The sequence below is a fragment of the Vombatus ursinus genome, unplaced genomic scaffold (assembly GCF_900497805.2).
Source record: "Vombatus ursinus unplaced genomic scaffold, bare-nosed wombat genome assembly UNPS02014973.1, whole genome shotgun sequence".
Taxonomy (NCBI): Eukaryota; Metazoa; Chordata; class Mammalia; order Diprotodontia; family Vombatidae; genus Vombatus; species Vombatus ursinus.
The window spans coordinates 4,892,373-4,911,473 of NW_020954751.1; the positions used below are offsets into that span (position 1 = coordinate 4,892,373).

At 41.5% G+C, this 19,101-nt stretch overlaps 1 long non-coding RNA gene across 2 annotated transcripts in view; it reads left to right on the forward strand.

The window, feature by feature from the left end:
- Positions 1 to 717: 717 nt before the first annotated feature.
- The window catches only part of LOC114030624, a 172,893-nt gene continuing 154,509 nt past the window's right edge, over positions 718 to 19,101 (forward strand). For both annotated transcript variants that reach the window (XR_003567646.1, XR_003567647.1), the window contains exon 1: positions 718 to 897. This is a non-coding gene — a long non-coding RNA (uncharacterized LOC114030624). The remainder of the gene's footprint in view (positions 898 to 19,101) is intronic.

A 19,101-nucleotide genomic window follows, 5' to 3' on the forward strand; every position in this document is an offset into this window, starting at 1 on the left:
GTTGTTTGAAATGTATGCCTTCTGCACTCACTATCTTACTTGCTGTTCAAAACAAGCCGTGAGGTTGTATTTGCATACTGCAGGTAGAATAGCAAAGCCAAGACTAGCCTAGTATCTTGATTTCCAACCCACTGCTCTTTCCACCAGGCTAGGTCCCTTTTCTTGGTAGGGATCCTAAAACCTTCAGGCCCAAGGAATCTAAACCTGTCCAGGAAATGCACCGACCCCGCAGCACCCTCTTCCCGCTACCCTCCCCCATTAAAAAAAAAAAACACAAAACAAAACCCCGCGCACGTGTATCTGTATTCCTAGGGTCCCTTAAAGGGCCAGCAATGCCCTTCCCGCTAGTCTCGTCCGGGGCCGACGGCGCAGCGAGCGCACACCCAGGGAGACGCGCGTCCCCTCCCCCACACCATGTGGGCCCTCGCGCCGCAGCGGCCCATCCATCACTTCTCTCCCTTCTCCTCCCCGCTCGTCCCGCGGATCCTGGGACATGGGCCCCTGAGCGGGGGAGTGGAGGTGGGACGCCTGCTGCCTTCGCAGGGCCAGCCTCTCAGCGCCGGGCGCCCCGGGATGCACGCAGACTGGCCTCGTCGGGCGCGCGCGGCAGGGCAGCGGGGAGCAGGAGCCGCCGCCGCCGCCGCCGCGGCGTACAGAGGCTTCGCGAGCACTCGTGACGTCAGAGGGCCGCTCGCCAGCACAACGTTCCATTGAGGCGAGCGCGTGCGGCGGCCCGAGCACATGGGGGGAAAACGGGCTCGGGCGAGCTGCCTCGGAAACTGGAAGTGGGCGACCGTACCCCTCCGGACCCGTCGCTGCACCCCTTTTGGATCTACGCTCGGGAAGGGATTTTAGCCGCTCGATGACCTTTGGATACAGGGTCGGATTCACCCTCCAGTAAGTTGACATTTTTCTTAGACTTCTTGATACTCTCCAAGCCATTGCATTTCGGGTAGTGATGCGCAGTGAGTACTTTGACGAAACCAACGGGCTGACAATTTATTGTGTGTTTTTTGTCATGCATTTTTCCAGTGATGAGACTTTAAGGCTGCCATCGAGTTTGGATATCTCCGAGAACGTGTCACCGAGTGGCTAATGTCCAGATATAATGCTGGAGTTTTTGCACTTGGTCAGGGGTCTCCGAGCCAATCTCTGAAAATAGACTTAAAAACAAAAAAACACACCAAAAACGAAATCAGTGCCGCCTGGGGTCTCTGACCCTTGGATCCTGGTTTTATATTTTTCGGGTACATGCTCAGGCTGCTTTGGCTGTTTATTCCTCTTCGCCTCTAATCCTCCCGAGGTTTCCCTCCCCCACCAACCTGGCCTTGTTTAAGTTGTTTTCCGAATAGCAAGGTGGGTGTGGGGGGGGATAAAGGGAGAGATAAATTGATATCTAACAAACTTCCAGCGTTTTACTTTGGGTGTTTGAAACTTAACTTAATATTTTTGCTTTAATGGTGTGGACAGGAGGTTGAACTTGAGCCAGTTATGGTTTTTTTGGGGGGGAGGGGTTCGTTTTTGATTCAATTAGATTGATTTCCCTCGGCAAATATTTTATTTATGCAAGCATTTATGGTTAGGGTGTAGACTTACAGGAAGAGCAATCAGGGACTGCACGTGTGCTAATATCATAAATTAACCTTCCAGCAGTTCTGGAATATCACTATCTTGTTCAGTTGTACCAAGTGACTTCAGGCCAGAGACCTCGTCCCTTCTCTTCCCCTTCCCCTCCCCCTCCCCCTCCCCCTCCCCCTCCCCCTTCCCCTGAAAGGGTTGATGCACAGAGGAAAGCCAGTGTGGGGTGATCTAATTTATATTGCTGTTGGGGGCTTAGAGTCCCCCCCCACACCCCTCCCAGGGAGAGGTTTCCCATAGTCATCCCCACGTTCCCTAACTGTGGAGCTGAATTATTGAACTCTTAGACTGAAGTTGGGGAAAATCCGTGAAGAAATGCCCATGAAAGCTAGCTTCCAGTTTGGACTGTCCTCAGCAATGCAGCTCACTGATAATGTGGGTTGTTGGAGGCCTGATTAGCATTTTGGGGTTGACAAGTTTGGACTTGTTCACTTGTCAGTGCTTTGTGGTTATAGATAATCCTTCAGAAATTAGGAATAGAAAGAAGACTACATTTGTCATGGGGGTGAGTAGCGATGGATGGATGGATGGATGGGAGAAACTTTGGGAAAAAGGAATAATTTTAACATAGAGACCTGGATGAATCTCTGGCTTTGAATGGCAGACTAGCCTCTAATTAGCTTTATTTGGATGCAAAGTGTTTGAGCCACTGATAATAACTTCTTGGAGGTGAGAATATTATTTTATTTCTCCGTGTAAGAAATTGACTAGGACAAAGGCCATCGTTGTTGTACTTCTTTTGTAATGGACACATGAAGTAGAGAGGACAGTGTTATTAGGCATATTTACTTGCAAGAAGAGTTTAATTATTCTGGAGCTCTGGTCTGAGACTTGGTCCAGTGATGTTCTGTCTGCTTCTTTGACTTGGCCAGTGTTTCCTGTTGATTTTCACTGACACCATCTGGACTTGAGGAAAGCCAATCCAGAAAACAAAACAAAACAAACGGAAAAACAAAACAACAAAAACACCCCCTTTTTTTTCCTGTTGACTTCTTCCCTCTTTCCGACTTTTGCCTTTTTGTTTTCTCTCTCTTCTCTGTTCAGACACCCCAATGCCTTTTCTCTCTCCCCTTCCCTCTTTTCCCTCCTCCCAACACTGTACATTCCCAGGGCTAAACAGAGAATTATTGGTTGTGATTCTTCAAATTCTCATCCAGAGTACTGCTTTCTGGTGCCCTCTGTGATTAATGCCGTTGAAAACCAATTAGTTTTACATTGGCCCAAGCAGACCTCTTTTTCAGAGGTTTTCTATATTAGAGATTGCTCTTAGTGGCAAATGATTTCCTTAATTTTGAGGACTAGGAACCTGCAGGAAATTAGCATAGTAAGATTGATTTAACAATGAACTAATAAACCAGTCATCAAGTGGACCTCAGAAGAGGTGAGAAAACATTCTTTGCCGATTTGGGGGAGGTTGTGGGTATGGAACATGGCATATACTACTGTCAGACCTAGTAGAAGTCTTGGTTAGCTTAGTTGAACTGTTTTTTTCCTCTCTTAAAAAAAGTCTTTGTTACAAGAAATGGCCTTCTGGGTTAGAGAAGAGGGAGGAAGATATTTGGAAATTTAAAGTGATATGGAAAATAATAACAATGAAAAAAACAAACTGGTAATTGTACCTATCCCCTTCCCTCCCACCTATTTTTCTGAAGTTATGATGTCCTTGGTTTGGTTTTTTTTTTTTCTGATTCTTTAAGTTTGGATTGATGGCCAAGCTTGTCTTTGTATGTTAGAAAGATGTGTAGATGAAGAGTGTGTTTCTGGGCTTAGTGGGTTTGTTGCCTGGTTCTCTCTGTGCAGGTATTTTTAGCAGTTACACATGCACTTGCACGGAGGGGCTGGAGACCTTTGGCTTTCTGTTTCATGGCCAGATTTATCAGTACTGTTGACCTTTCCTCGGGACCACAGACTAGCCTTTAACTCCATCTAGGAAATTGCAGAGCTTTCTTTCCAGGCCGTCCCAGAGAACAGTCTTCCATCTGCTGTGTCTGAAAGGGGTCTTTTTTTGGCACTTCTGTGGTTTGTGCTTCTGCCAAATAGGCTTAAGAGGGAAAGGAGACCCTTCCTTGGCTCCATTGGGCCAATTAAGTGAAGGGGAGGAAAAATGTATTCCTTCTGCACCAAAAAGAGATTTTTCAGCATCATCTCCTCCCTCCCTCACCCAGCCTTATGCTCTGGCACAAAGAGAAAACATACATCTTGCATTAAGAAGCCACATGGCCTGCTTTTAGGCATTTCCCTTCTTTTTTGTGGGAGGCCGGTGAACAATGGGAATAAGAAGCCTTTGCATGGGAGGCTGTGTCGGACACAGGAACTGCTTCCCCATAGCTTTTGCAGAGCCAATGGGCTTGGGAAAAGAAAAGCATTCTGTGCTTGTCGAATATGGTTTTGTTCTTCTGGGAGCCTGGAAAGTCTTGGGCCCTGGCCAATTATCTGGGATGAAAGGAGGAGGCCCATTGATTGAGCAGGAGAGAGAGAGAGTTCATTTTCAGAATGAAACAGTGAGAGATCATCTCTCACTGTATTAGGGAGATCCAGTTTGGAAAGAGGCAGCATTGCAAAGAGGAAACAACCTTGATCTTGAAGCCAAGTGACCTTGAGTGTGCAGGTCTCTTAACACCTTAATCCCTGTGACCCTGGATGAAGTCATAACCTTCATAAGACTCAGCTTCTTCATTATTGTAAGAAAAGCCTTTGGTAAACTGTAGAGTTCTATGTAAATATAAGCAGTGTTTTCAGATACAGTTTGATATAGCTGCTTAAATTGTTGAATTTAGAATCCGGAAGACCTGAGTTCAAATTCTGCCTCTAGTACTTCATAGCTATGTGACCCTGGGCAAGTCATTTAAGCCTATGTCTTTCTTTTATGTAAAATGAGAATAATGATACCTTCAACAGCTACCTCACAGTGCTTATGTGGGGCTGAGTTTATTAAATGCTTGGCCAATTTAAAAGTGTTATGCAAATTTTTATTATTAGCCCCATTTTCTTGTGTTTATTTAACAGTAAGGGCATTCACAAAATCTGTGCTGTTTATAAGTTTGGGTGCTGTTCATTTTGTTTCTTTTCCAGATTTCAGTGTTCTCTTGATTTCTCTTGTGCAGAACTGAAGCTTTTTGGTGGGGGGGGGAAGAGGGGTGGAGATGGGTGATGGTGGTGTTAAACACCTTTGACCAAGGTCTTTTCCTGCTCTGACAATTTATTAACTCTTCTGCACCTTGGTTTTAGCATTTACTTATTAGCAAATGGGATAACTAAATAAAGCTGGTTATGGCCCTTTCTTAAACCCCTCACTGTTTTATGGGTGAGGAATGAATAATCATAGGAGTCTTTAAGGGTTATTCAGGCTATCTTGTCCTTCTTACTGCTGTCTCCCCTTCTCTGTTAGAAACACTGACTTCCCTAAAGCAGTCTTTGAAACAGTTTGTTTTTATTTGGTTTTAAAATAGTCAACTGTGTTGAGTTTCTCAAGGATCTAGGCCCTAGCATCGACAGGTGATGACCCTCAGTTTTCCCTGGGCTGTCTTGTCTTCAGATAAACAAGGTAACAGTGCTGCTCCCTCTTTGTTGTACTGAAGACCTCCATTTCTTTTTTGGAAGGCAGTCAGTTAAGAACTCTGCAGTCAGCCGAACTCTCCTCGATGCTCTCTTCTCTCTAGGTTTTCCGGAGGCTAATCTCACCCTTCCTACCTATTTCACCCAATCTTTCTCAAGCCTCTTTTGCTGGATCTTTATCCACATCACACCCCTTAACTGTGGGTATCCCACAGGACTCTATCCTAAGCCATCTTCTCCCTCTATTCAGTTTCACTTGGTGAGCTCATCAGCACTTAGAATCAATTATTTCTATGCTGATGATTCTCACATCTACTTTACTTATTCATCCCTAACTTCTCTGCTGACCTCCAGTCTTGAATCTTCTGTTGCCCACTGGACATCTTAAATTCAACATGTTCAAAACCGAACTCCTTATTTCTCCATCCCCAGCTCTAAAATCCCCGTCTTTCCAAACTTTCCTGTTACTGACAAGAGCACCACTACCCATCCTTCCCAGTCTCAAAACTTAGGTGTTATCTTGACCCTTTCTTTCTCTTTCTCTCTCTCTCCCTCTCCCCTCTCTTTCCTCTCCTTCTCTGCTTCCCTCCCTCTCACCTTTTCCTCCTTCCCCCCATTAATCTCTTGCCAAGGTTTGTCAACTTTAACTTTGTAACATCCCCCTCCCCCCTTCTCCTGTGACACTGCCACCACTCTGATGAAGGCCCTGATTACCTCATTCTTGGGCTATTGCAACAGTCTGCTGATTGGTCTGTCTGCCACAAGTCTGTCCCCACTCCAGTCTCCATCCACACGGCTGCCAAAGTGACTCTCCATGTCACCCCTATGCTCAGTAAATTTCAGTGTGTCTCTCTCACCTCTAGGATCAATATAAAACCCTCTGTTTGGCATTCACATCCCTCTATAACCTGCCCTTCCATCCCACTTTTCCAATCTTCTTACACCTTGTATCCCTCCCCAGTCACACCAGACTCCTTGCTCTCCGTGGCACAAGACAGACCCTCCATCTCCTGACTGGGCATTTTCACTGGCTGGCCCTCCAGGCTCTCCCTTCATCTCCACCTTCTGGCCTCCCTGGCTTCTTTTAACATCTCACCTTCCACAGGAAGCCTTTCCTGATGTTAATTTTAGTGCCGTTCCTCTGCTGATTATCTCCAAATTGTCTTGTATAAAGCTTGTGTTTGTACATGGTGGTTTGCGTGTTGTCTCTCCCATCAGACTAAGAGCCCCTCGAGAGTAGTATTTGTCTTTTGTCTTTCTTTGTGCCCCCAGTACTGAGCACAGTGTCTGCTTCGTAGTAAAATACTTGATAAATGTTCATTGACTGACCTCATCTCAGCACCTGATTCAGTTTTAACTAAGGTTGTTGAACTAAATAATTTTCCAATTCCAGTTACTGTGTATTTGAGAGGACTAGGTTGATACATTAGTGATGAATTATTTATGGATGGACTTGAACTTATTACTTAAGGAGTTTGAAATTTAATTCACACCCTTCCCCTCCCCATACCCCTCAAGCCATGAAAGGATTTTGATCATAAGAGTGACTTGACCAGATCTGAGCCTAAGGAAATTTAATTAGGAAATGATATAAAGAAGAACCTATGATAACTGTCTTCTTCTGCCACAAGAACTTAACCCATAGCAGTCATACCCACTCTGTGTCCAGGGTTGAGGAAAGGGAATATGTTCTTTTCTTGAAGTGGACTTTATCTTGGAGATATAGGACGGTGCAGTGGAAAGAGTGCTGATTCAGGAAATCAGAGGACTTGGGTGCAAACCCCACTTCCATCACTTAACATTCATGTGACCCTTTGAACATTTATTAAATACCTACTATGTACCACTCACAGTACTAACCACATTACACATACTTTATCTCTTTTGATCCTCTGGGTGGGGAGGTAGGTGCTATTATTTTGCTATTATTTTCCCCATTTTGCAGTTGAGGAAACTGAGGCAAACAGAGGTTAAGTGACTGCCTATGGAGGGTCTGAGACTGGATATGAACTTGGCTTCTTGACTCCAAACAGTACTGTATCCACTTCACCAGCTGGCTTCCTGAGGGTGAAGCTGACTCCTTAGGCCTGTTTCTTCATTGGCACAACGGATAAGGTTGAACTGGATGGTTTCTGAGGTCACTTTCAGCTATAGAGCTGTGATTCTATAATCTTTGATGTGAACTCTGATGGGACAAGTTTATTTTGATTCAGCAAGCATTTGTTTAAATATTAGCTGAGGCACTGGGGATACCCAGACAAAATGAAGGACGTTCCTCACCTCAGGGGCATAAAACAGGTGCATAGATAAGTTAACAACTAAGGAACTTCTAGTTGAAGGTAGCGCCTGAATTGAACTTTGAAGAGAGCTAAGAGTTTTAAGAGGCAGAAGTGAATATGTTCCAGGCATGGGGAGACAACCTATGGAAAGGCATGGAGATGGGAAAATGTGATGTCACATTTCAAGAATAACAAATAGGCCAGTTGGGCCAGAATGGAATAATGTGAAATACCTTTACACGTTACTGGGTGCCATTTTTTCCATCTATTCTGTCTTTTCTTTCTTTGTTACCAGTCTGGGCCCCTAGCCTTTCTTAGGGGCAGACCCTCTCAGTACATACCCTAGCAGTTACTATCCTATTGACATCCGAAATCCTTGGCTGATTTCTGTGGCTGGTCCACTGAATTGCCTTGGGCATGCTTCTTTAAGAACCTAATCCTTCTTGACCTGGTCCTGGTAATTTACTCTTTTTCGTGGAGTATAAGCACCTGCTACTGATAAAAACAATAGCACCTACTTCCCTAGGTTGTTGGGAGGATCAAACAAGGTAATATTTGTAAAGCATTTTGCAAACCTTAAAGAGCTATGTAAGTGCTAGCTATTATTGTGACTGTTATTACTATTGTTATTATTGTTATAACATTTTTTTTCTGGAGCTTAATTGTAAATACCGAGGGCAAGGGAAGGGGCCCAAAACTGTAAGAGGCTTTTGAGGCAGTTATCCCCTCTATGACATCTGTGACAGATGACAGAAAGACCTCCAATGAAGGGGATCCCATTTCTACTTTGGTTGGCTCTAGTAATTTGGAAGTTTTTCCTTCGTCCAGCTGAATTCTGATCTTTTATTAAGCTCCTAGTTTCTTTTTGTTTTTATCCTGGATTTAAGCACCCCCTCCCCCCCATACCTAGTAGAACACAAAAAGAGGATTCTGTATGAGATTTTGAATCTAACTCATATAATGAATGATTCCTTGGGGGGAAAATAGCTTGCTTTCAAAACTGTCCTGCTTGACTGTGCTTCCTTCTAATTTATAATTGTATTGATAATGTTGAAGCACTAGGTTTTCTTTAGGCTAACATTTTGGAAGGTAGAAAAATTTTGTACATAGCAATGTTCAAGGTGATGTAATGCCAACACATGCATATATATTATATATTTTATATATATGTGTAGATAAAAAAAAAGTCTGTTTTTGGACTCTGCCTCAGGGAATTTGATGATCTGGGCGCTGAAAAGAGTTTGTCATAATGTGGTCTCATCTTGGGATCCTTCCAAGTGGAACCTCCAGTCATAGAATCATACTGTGTTTCAGTGAATGAAAAAAATCACTTTTCAAATGCTCACCATGTACCAGGCATTGTGTTAAGAGTTGAAGATATACAAACTAGCAAGCAGGACAGTCCTCTGCCCTCCGGGGTTTGGGAATGGCCAGGAAGTAGAGGGATGGTTCCAATCAATGGAAAAGAAACTGCATTTGAAATCAGAGGAGTCAAATACCAGTCTTGCCTATTGATGGATTCCTGTGTGATCTTTCTCAGGTCCCTTAACCTCAAATGAGGGCATTGTACTAGGCAGCCTTTAAGGTCCTCTTCCAGCTCTAAATCTGTGGTTCTGATCCCAGAGATGGATTGGACCTTAGATTCCATCTGGTTCAACTCATATCTGATCAAGAATTCCTTTCACAGCCTCTTTGCTTAAAACCCTTGAGTGCTGGAAACTCACCTCTTCACCCCAATTCAACCCATTGGATCTTTTGACAGTGCTAATTAGAAGACCTTATTTTGAACTGAAATAATCTTGTTCCTCCTTATGACCCCTGGGACCAAACAGAAGCAAAGTAATCTCTTATCCTTAGCAGTCCTCTTATTTGGAAATTGCCACCTTGTCATCTCTTGAGGCTGTGTTTCTCCAGGGTAAATGGCCGGAGTTCCTTAGATTCAGCCTTCTTTATTTTGCTTGATGGGCCCTTTACCTTTCTGGTGATTCTCCTAAAAACATACTAAAGGTTATCAGGGTTCCTTTTATACTTTCTAGGTACATAGCCTGAGGGTGTCTTTCAGGACCTTGTTAAGTCGGCATCAGTTTGCAGAAGAACAAATGGGGGATTATTTTAAACTTCCTTTCATTAAAGCATAAGAAATATGTTTGTATTAGGGTTGTTAGACTGATATGTCACTGGCTTGACTTGTACTCTGTCTCAAAAGGTATTTGTGAGTAAAGGACATCCAACAATGTGGTGGAAGGGAAATTGTATTTGGGGTTATTCCACCATCTGAAGAGCATGGCAAACTGAATCATGGGTTTCTCTCTGACAAAGGGTCTTCCTGATAGGTATACCCTGTTTGAATATTTTGCTTTCCTTAACTCTGGTTTGTGAGAGTTATTGTGACAGACAGGTAGAAGGGCCCTCTAGGAAAGTTGGGAAGAGCTGGATTCTCAATTTGTCTTGACAGAAACACTTAGCTTTGTGATCACGGGCAAGCCAAGCCCTACCCTATACCCTTTCAGTATTGAAGAAGCTAATTCTCTCAGACTGTAAGTTCCTGGCCCTGCTCAGGGAGGCAGGTTCTGTCCTGCAAGTTCCATACACTTAAGAAATTTTGGGTTCAGAAAAACCCTAGCGTATATGTTTGAAGAGGTCATAATATAATTTTAGTAATAGCTGATATTTCCATAGCAATTTAAAAGTTAGCAAAGCCGTTTCCATTTGTTGTGTTAATTATAATATCTATCATCTGTATTGGGTATCTTCTCTAGGCCTCCTGACCTCAAATCCAGTGGGCTTGTCCACTTGAGTATACGATATCCAGCCTACCCCCACCCTCTGTAGCTTTGTTTTCTGGATCCTTTCTGGCCTTATAGAAGGAAGTGAGAATTATAGCAGCTTAGACCTAGAAGGAGACAGCTCATAGAGATGGATGAAGGGGCTTCCACTCAAGGTGTGCCACCCGTTATTGGCAGAGCCTGGATTAGTCAGTCAGTCACCATATATTTTTTAAGTGCTTACTATTGTGCTAGGCACTCTACAAAGCACTGCAGTTACAATACACAAAGTGGGGGGAAACCTACCTCCCTGTTGGTCCAGGAAGAGATGGCGGAGGGCACTAGACTTCTTGCAGAAAGTGGGATGTGTGTGAGCTGGCTTTTGAAGGAAGCCAGGGAAGTGAAAAGGCTGATGGGAGGGGCAAAGCATCCCAAGCTCGGGAGGCATCCTATGAAAAGGATAGTGAGATTAGGGACAGGAGTGAAAATGAAGTGGATTGGGTACTGGACAAGCCTTAGGACTGAGTTTCAATCCAGTGTCTTGTTACTCAGTGTGTTAGGTCTTATCTTTTTGGATATAACCTCCAGATATAGTCTCCTTGGTAGCTGGTAAGGATAGCAATCATGGGATTTCCAGTCATGAGACCTTAATAGTCAGACTTAACACCCTGTGGAAAGTGAGACCCAGAAAGCTTAAATGACATGCCCCAGGTCAGAAAGTGTTGCCTTCAAATATTTGAAAGAATTGTCCTGTGCAAAAGAGACTTGACTTGTTCTGCTCAGTCTCAGAGGTCAGTGTTAGGACCAGGGAGTGGTAATTAAAAGGAAACTTTTAGAAAGAATCCAATAAATATTTTAAAAAGAGTTTTATTAATATTTTTTGTTTTTACATCCTACTTATTCCAGAGCCACACCTCCTCAACACCTTTACTGTTGATCTCCATTGTAACAAAGAAATAATAGCTAAGTTAAATTCAAAATCTGGCAATGTAAGCCGCCTTCCTCCCTTGTAGTCCTCTACCATTTCATACTCTGTTGAAAGAAGCATATATTGATTCGGTATAAGGAAACTAAGTATTTCACAGTAATTAAAGCTATACAAAAATGGAATGCTACCTTCCAATCAGGAGGAATGAGTTTCCCTCTCAGTGGCAGTGTTCAGGCAGCAGCTGGGTAACCACTTGCTGGGAGACGATATAGAGATTTCTGGTTCATTAGGTAATGGACGGGAAAGAGGGAATAAACATTTATAAAGTACCACTATATTGAGTGCTTCTTACAAATATTTCATTTGTTACTTATAATAATGATCAAGTAGGTGCTATTATCTTTACAGTTGAGGAAACTGAGAGAAACAGGTTAAATGACTTACCCAGAGTGACACATTTAATGAGTGTCTGAGGTTAGACTTGAACTCAGTTCTTCCTGATTTTCCAGTCCCAGATGCTTCTAATTTATCAACTCTGAGATTCCTTAACCTGGAAGTTGAAATCCCTGTGGCAGATCCCTTTCTATAGAAATCTCAGTGCTATTAGACAAAAAGATTTTTAAGACCCAGCTAATTCCTCCACTTAGCCTTATATTTAATGCAGCCAGATTCCAGTAAAACATGTAATTTTTGGATAACACATAATTTTAGACATCATAGCTTGTTGTAATGGGATTCAATTTTCCACTTTTAAGTAATTCGTGGATGGTTATAGCTGGAAGGGACCTGGGAGATTATAGTCCAACCCTCTCATTTTACAAATGATGATAATAAGAATAGTAGTATGATAATGTTACATTTTTATAGCAAATTTTGCTTTGACCAGGTTGTAGGGATGTGATCCATTCTTATGGAAAGGTAGTGTTAGATTCAGAGTTAAACTGTGAGCTGGAATTAAATTAAAAATTAATGATACTACTACTACTACTACTACTACTACGTGATAGCCAACATTTATATAGGTCTCTAAAGTTTGCAAAACACTTCATATATGCTATCTCCTGTGATCATCCTCATAACTCTGTGAGGAAAATGCTTTTATTAGTTCTATTTTATAGATCAGATTTTTTTTTAGTTATTTCCCAATTTCATGTAAAAATATTTTAGCAATCATTTAAAAACAATTTTTTACTCCAGATTATCTTTCTCCCTCCTGCCCCTCTCCCTTCCCAGTTGAGAAAGCAAGCACTTTGATTTCAATTATACGTGTGAGGTTACACCAAACATATTTCCATATTAGCCATGTTGTAAGAGAAAACACAAACAAAATAAAACAATAAAAATAAAGTTGAAAAAAGTGTGCTTCAATCAGCATCATCAGTTCTCTCTCTGGAGGTAGATGACATTTTTCATAATAGGTCTTTTGGAATTGTTTTGATCAAGGTAGCTAAGTCTTTCACAGTTGATCATCCTTAGAAAACTGTTCTAACTGTATACATAATCTGGTTCTGCTCACTTCACTTTGCTTGAGTTCATACAAATCTTCCCAGGTTTCTCTGAAACCATCTTGCTTGTCATTTCTTACAGAGCATGATAGTATTCCATCATAATCACATACCGCAACTTGTTTAGCCATTCCCCAGTTGATGGGCATCCCCATGATTTCCAATTCTTTGCCACCACAAAAAGAGTTGCTATAAATATTTTTATACAAATAGATCCTTTTCCCTTTTCTTTGATCACTTTGGGATACAGACCGATTGGTAATATTGCTGAGTCAAAGGGTATACACAGTTTCATAGTCCTTTGGGCATAGTTCCAAATTGTTCTCCACAGTGGTTGGACTAGGTCACAACTCCACCAACACAGTGCCTTAGTTTACCAATTTTTCCACATTCCCTCTAGCGTTTGTCATTTTCCTTTTCTGTCTCATAAGCCAATCTGAAAGGATGGGGTGGTATTTGCATATCTCTAATCATTAGTGATTTAGAACATTTTTTCATGTGACTATTGGTAACTTTGATTTCTTCTTCTAAAAACTGTTCATATCCTTTGACCATTTATCAACTAGGGAATGGCTCTTATTTTTATAAATTTGTCTCACTTCCCCATATAGATGAGAAATGAGGCCTTTATCAGAGAAACTTGTTGCAGATCCTATTCCCCCCATTTCCTGTTTTCCTTCTAATTTTGGGTGCATTAGTTTTGTTTGTGTAAAAGCCTTTTGATTTCATGTAATTAAAATTATTTATTTTACTTCCTGTAATCTCCATCTCTTGTTTGGTCATCAGCTCTTCCTTTATCTTACAGGTACATTTTTCCATGTTCCTCTGGTTTACTTATAATACCACCTTTTATGTCTAAATCATTTATCCATTTTGACCTTATTTTGGTATATGGTGTGAGATGTTGAATTAGGCCTAGTTTCTGCCAAACTGTTTTCCAGTTTTCCCAGCAATTTTTGTCAGATGTTGAGTTTTTACCCCAAATGCTTAGATCTTTGGGTTTATCAAATACTAAATTACTATATGACTGTATATTATGTACCTAATCTATTGCACTGATCTGTTTCTTAGCCAGTACCATATTTTGATGATTATCACTTTGTATCACTATATTTAGTTTGAAATCTGGAACTGCTAGGTCACCTTCCTTAGCATTTTTTTTCTCTTGATATTCTTGATTGTTTTTCCAGATGAGTTTTGTTACTATTTTTTCTGACTCTATAAAATAATTCTTTTGGTAGTTTAAATTAGGTAGGATTGTCATTTCTATTATATTGGTTCAGCCTACCCGTGAGCAATTGATATTTCTCCAGTTGTTTAAATCACTCTCTTTTTGTGTGAAAGATGTTTTGTAATTGTGTTCATGTAATCCCTATGTTTGTCTTGGCAGGCAGACTGCCAAGTATTTTATATTGTCTGCGGTTATTTTAAATGGAATTTCTTTCTATCGTAGCTTGCTGGGTTTTGTTGATAGTATATAGAAACGCCAATGATTTATGTGGGTTTATTTTATATCCTGCTACTTTCCTGAAGTTCATTGTTGCAACTAGTTTTTTTGTTGATTCTCTAGGGTTCTGTAAGTATAGCATCATATCATCTGCAAAGAGTGATAGTTTTGTTTCCTCATGGCCCATTTTTATTCCTTCATTTTCTTTTTCTTATCTTATTGCTATACCTAGCATTTCTATTGAATAATAATGATGATAATGGACATCCTTATTTCACATCTGATCTTACTGGGAAGGCTTCGAGTTTATCCCCATTATAGATGCTTACTGCTTGTCATTCTAAGAAAGGCTCTATTGACTCCTTTGCTTTCTATAGTTTTTAACAGGAATGAGTGTTGTATTTTGTTGAAGACTTTTTTTGCATTTATTGATGTAATCATGTCATTTTTGTTATTGTTATTGATTTGGCCAGTTATCCTGATAGTTTTCCTAACATTGAACCAGCCCTGAATTCCTGGAATAAATCTCACCTGGTTGTAGTATATGACCTTTGTGATAAATTGCTATAGTCTTCCTGTTATTTAAAATTTTTGCATTGATATTCATTAAGGAAATTGGCAAAAGATGATCCCTGCCCTCACAGAGCTTATAATCTAATGGAGGAGGCATACACAGACACACACACACACACACAAACAACCTATACACAGGATAAATTGTTGTTTAGTCATTCTGTTGTGTCTTGGTGACCTTGTGGACCATAGCATGTCAATACTGTCCATGGGGTTTTCTTGGCAAAGATACTGAAGTGGTTTGCTACTTCGCTAGTGGATTGAGGCAAACAGAGGTTGAGTGACTTGCCCAGGGTCACACAGCTGAGACTGGATTTGAACTCAGGTCTTCTTGACTCCTGGCCTAGCACTCTATCCATTGAGCCACCTACCTGCCTCCACAGGATAAACAGGAAATAATTAACAGAGAGAAAGCACTGGAATTAAGAGGGGCTAGAGAAGGCTTCCTGTAGAAGGTGGGATTTCAGGTGGAACTTAAATGAAGTGGGGGAGATCAGTAGTCAGAGAAGATGAGGGAGACCATTCAGAGGACAGAGGACAGCCTGAGAGAATGCCCGGAGCTGAGAGATGGAGTGTCTGGTTTGCAGAATAGACAGGAAGTGAGTGTCCCTGGATCAAAGGTGTAATGTGTGAGAAGACTGGGAAAGGCATGAGGTGATGAGGGCCTGCTCTAGAGCAGTGTTGACGTCTGAGGAGAGAAGAGGACGTATTCAAGGAAGTTGAATTGACAGACCCTGGGCAAGTCACTTAACCCTATTTGCCTCAGTTCCTCCTCTGTAAAATGAGCTGGGGAAGGAAATGGCAAACAGTGCTCCAGTATCTTTGCCAAGAAAACCTCAAATGGGGTCACAAAGTGTCGGACACATCTGAAACGACTCGGCAACAAATGGGGTCACAGAGTTGGACACAACTGAACACATATCCTTCCATTGTGTATGATGATTTGGAGAAGGTAGGGAACTGAAGGTTGGGAGGCTAGTCGGGTGATGTGGGTGGAGAGACTGGAACCAGAAAAGATAGATTTTGGTGGGAGGTACAAGATTTGAAGTTGGAGAGTGGTGAAGTGGTGATAACATATTTGAATGACTCTTAAGATTTGGATTCTTGAGTGACTGAGAGGATGGAGACAGAGATTATGAATTTGTAGGTGGGGTAAGCTTAGAGAAGGGCAGGGAAGAGGGTGGTGTGTTCAGTTTTGGAAATTGTGATTTGGAATCCATTCAGCTGGAGAGAATTGGAGGAAAGTATCCCAGATTTAGAGTGACAAGCCTGAGAGGTCATCAGTTTCTCCCCGCCCCTTCCACCTCCATAACTGATAGTTAATTGAGGTCCAGAGACATAAGGTGACCCTTCCATTCACACCTGTACTTAGTAGCAGTCACTTCTATTTCATTTCCAAAGGTGCTTTTTTAACTGGAGGATGCTGTGTGACTGAAGTTTGGGGGGGTGGATATTAGGGCTGGATATATAGATATGAGTCCACTGTGAGACTGGGTTAGGGACATGTAGATCTGGATGACCAGAAAGGCGTGCTCTTAGTAGGGACTTTTGTGAGGGGCTCTGGGAGAAAAGAGAGAAGTAGGTTAGGGTAGACACTCTCTGAGGTTTCTTCTGACTTTGGTTATTAGGATATTTGGTTAACGAATTCTGATCCCAGCATAATGACAGCTAACACTTATATAGCACTTACTGCATGACAGGCACTGTGCTAATAAATACAATTATTTTTTCATTTGATTCTCACAACAGCTCTGGGAGGTAAGTGCTATTATTGTTATCACTTCACAGATGGTGAAACAGAAGCAAACAAGGGTTAAATAACTTGTCCAGGGTCACATAGCTAGAAAGTGTATGAGGCCAGATTTGAGTTCAGGTCTTCCTGACTCCAGGACCAGCTCTATCCATTGCACCACCTAGCTGTATACCCTTTAACCCAGTGCTACCTCTAATAGGCCTATGAGAGACAGAGGGAGAGAGGAAGAGAGAGGAAAAGGACTCATCATGGTGGGAAAGAACTGGAAACTAAGAGTGTGCCTATCAATTGGAATGACTGAAAAATTATGTTACGTGAATGGAATTGAATAATTGTGCCATAAGAAATGATGAAAGAGAAGACATGGGAAGATATGTTTGAAGTGATATAGAGGAAAGTGAGCAGACCCAGGAAAACAATTTATACAGTAACAACAACACTGTAAAGATAACTTTGAAAACTTTGAGAATACTGATCAATGCATTCAGTGACCTGACATGATTCCAGAGGGCTGATGATAATCTGTGCTGCCCACCTCTTGACAAAGAGGGAATGGATTCAAATTGTAGAATGAGGCAAATGTTTTAAGACATGGACTGGGTAGGAATTTGCTTTTTTGGATTGCACATTGGTTACATGGCTTTTGTTTTTCTTTTTCTTCTAATCTGGGGATGAGTGTGGGAGAGAGAGAAAATAAATGCTTGTTAAATTGAAATGTAAAGGGTAGAAAAAAATATGATCTTCCCATTAGATCATAAGCTTCTTGAGGGCAAGAACTTTTGCCTCTTTTTGTAACCCCAGCTTTTAGCACAGTGCCTAGCACCTAGTAAGTATTTAATAAATGTTTATTGATTGAGCGACAGCCTTCTAATTTATAGCTCCAGTGCTATTGACCCATGCAACAAGAAAAGTCAGTTGTGCTGTCTCTTTGTGACCCACCCACCCTTCCAGTTAATTAAGGGACTGGGAGGGTTTAATTGCCAACATCATAATCTTAATAGATAGGGATTGGAACTGGGTGGGTGATTTCAATGGTTTTGGGATCCCACCCAGATGAAAATTCTCTCTATCTTTTCAGGTATGAACTTTCTCTCCAAGTTATGCTTTTAGAGAAGTGCCTGGAACACTTAGAAGTTGGTAAATGACTTGCCCAAGGTCACACAGACAGTATGTATAGTAGTCTGGTCTTGAATCCAGGTCTTTCTGGCTCCAGAACCATCTCTCTAGCCATTCTATTATTCCATGTGGCAACATGGGATCCCACCCCAGATGCAAATTCCCTCTACCCTTTCAGCTATGAACTTTCTCTCCAGATTATGGTATTATTAATAATAAATTTACATAGGAAGTATTTTAGAGCCAAGTTTCCCTTTGATTCTCACATTGCATGTAATTATCCTTTACTTAGGGATGTATGTTGCTTTATTTATCCAGAACTTGGCAAGTTTACACTGAGAGGTTTAAGTAATACAAATGTAGTAACCTTTTTACAGATAAGCTAATTGAGGCTCCTTAAATAACTTGCCCAAGGTCATGACTTGGAGCTAGTCAATAGCTGGGCTGGGATTAGAACAGATGGTTTCTGACTTCAGATCAGAGTTTCCTACTTCTGGCATGCTGGTCTGTCCTCTTGGCTTTTGATTCGTTTTGACAAAGTACTTTAGTAAAAATAATTTCATTTGAAAATCAGGGCAGGAGAGTGGGAAGAGCATTTAATTTGGAGTCAAGGCAGCTAGGTGGTACAGGGGATAGAGCTGGCCCCTACAGCCTGAAATCAGGAAGACCTGAGTTCAGATCTGGTCTCAAATGCTTACCAGCTAGATGTTCCTGGGCAAATACTTAACTTTTGTCTGGCTCAGTTTAACATGCTCAGCACAGTGCCCTGGCACTTAGTAGGTGCTTAACAAATAAATGCTTCCTTTCCCCAATTAACTTTTTTTTTTTTTTTTGGTGAGGCACTTGAGATTAAGTGACTTGCCCAGAGTCACACAGCTAGTGAGTGTTATGTGTCTGAGCCTGGATTTGAACTCAGGTCCTTCTGATTCCAGGGCCAGTGCTCTACATCGACTCTTCCCCCCTCCCCCCCCCCCCCCCCCCCCCCTCTTCCCCTCCCAACTAACCTTTAACCTGGAGAAATTCTAGAGTAAATTTCTTTTACTGGAAGAAGCTTGATTTCTCCAGATTTACAATGAAGTGAAACTATCTCATGTTAAAATTTCCTTCAAAAAAATTCTCCACTGTTGCTTCCCCGAAATAGTGATTTTCCCCTTGCTATCTGAGATAACAAGATTAGTCGTAATCTAATTGGAGTTTTTGAATAGGAAAATAGTATTATCTATGGATTAGGTAGGTTGTAGGAAAACATGAGGTCTTTCTTAAAACAAAATTCATGGAAACTCCTTGGTGCCCAAGATAACTCTGTTTTACTCACATGCTTCTTTCTTTTTTCTCCTCTTTCCCTCCACCATTTTGTTACTACTGTTGCTATTTTTTTAATGTACTAATAGTATGTATATAACAATAGCTAGCATTTTTGAGCATTTTAAAGTTTGCAAAGAACTTTGCAAATAATGTCTTGTTTGAGCCTTGAAGCAGTGGTAGGAGGTGGGTGTTGTTATAACTGTCATTTTACAGATGTGGAAACTGAGGCTGAAAACA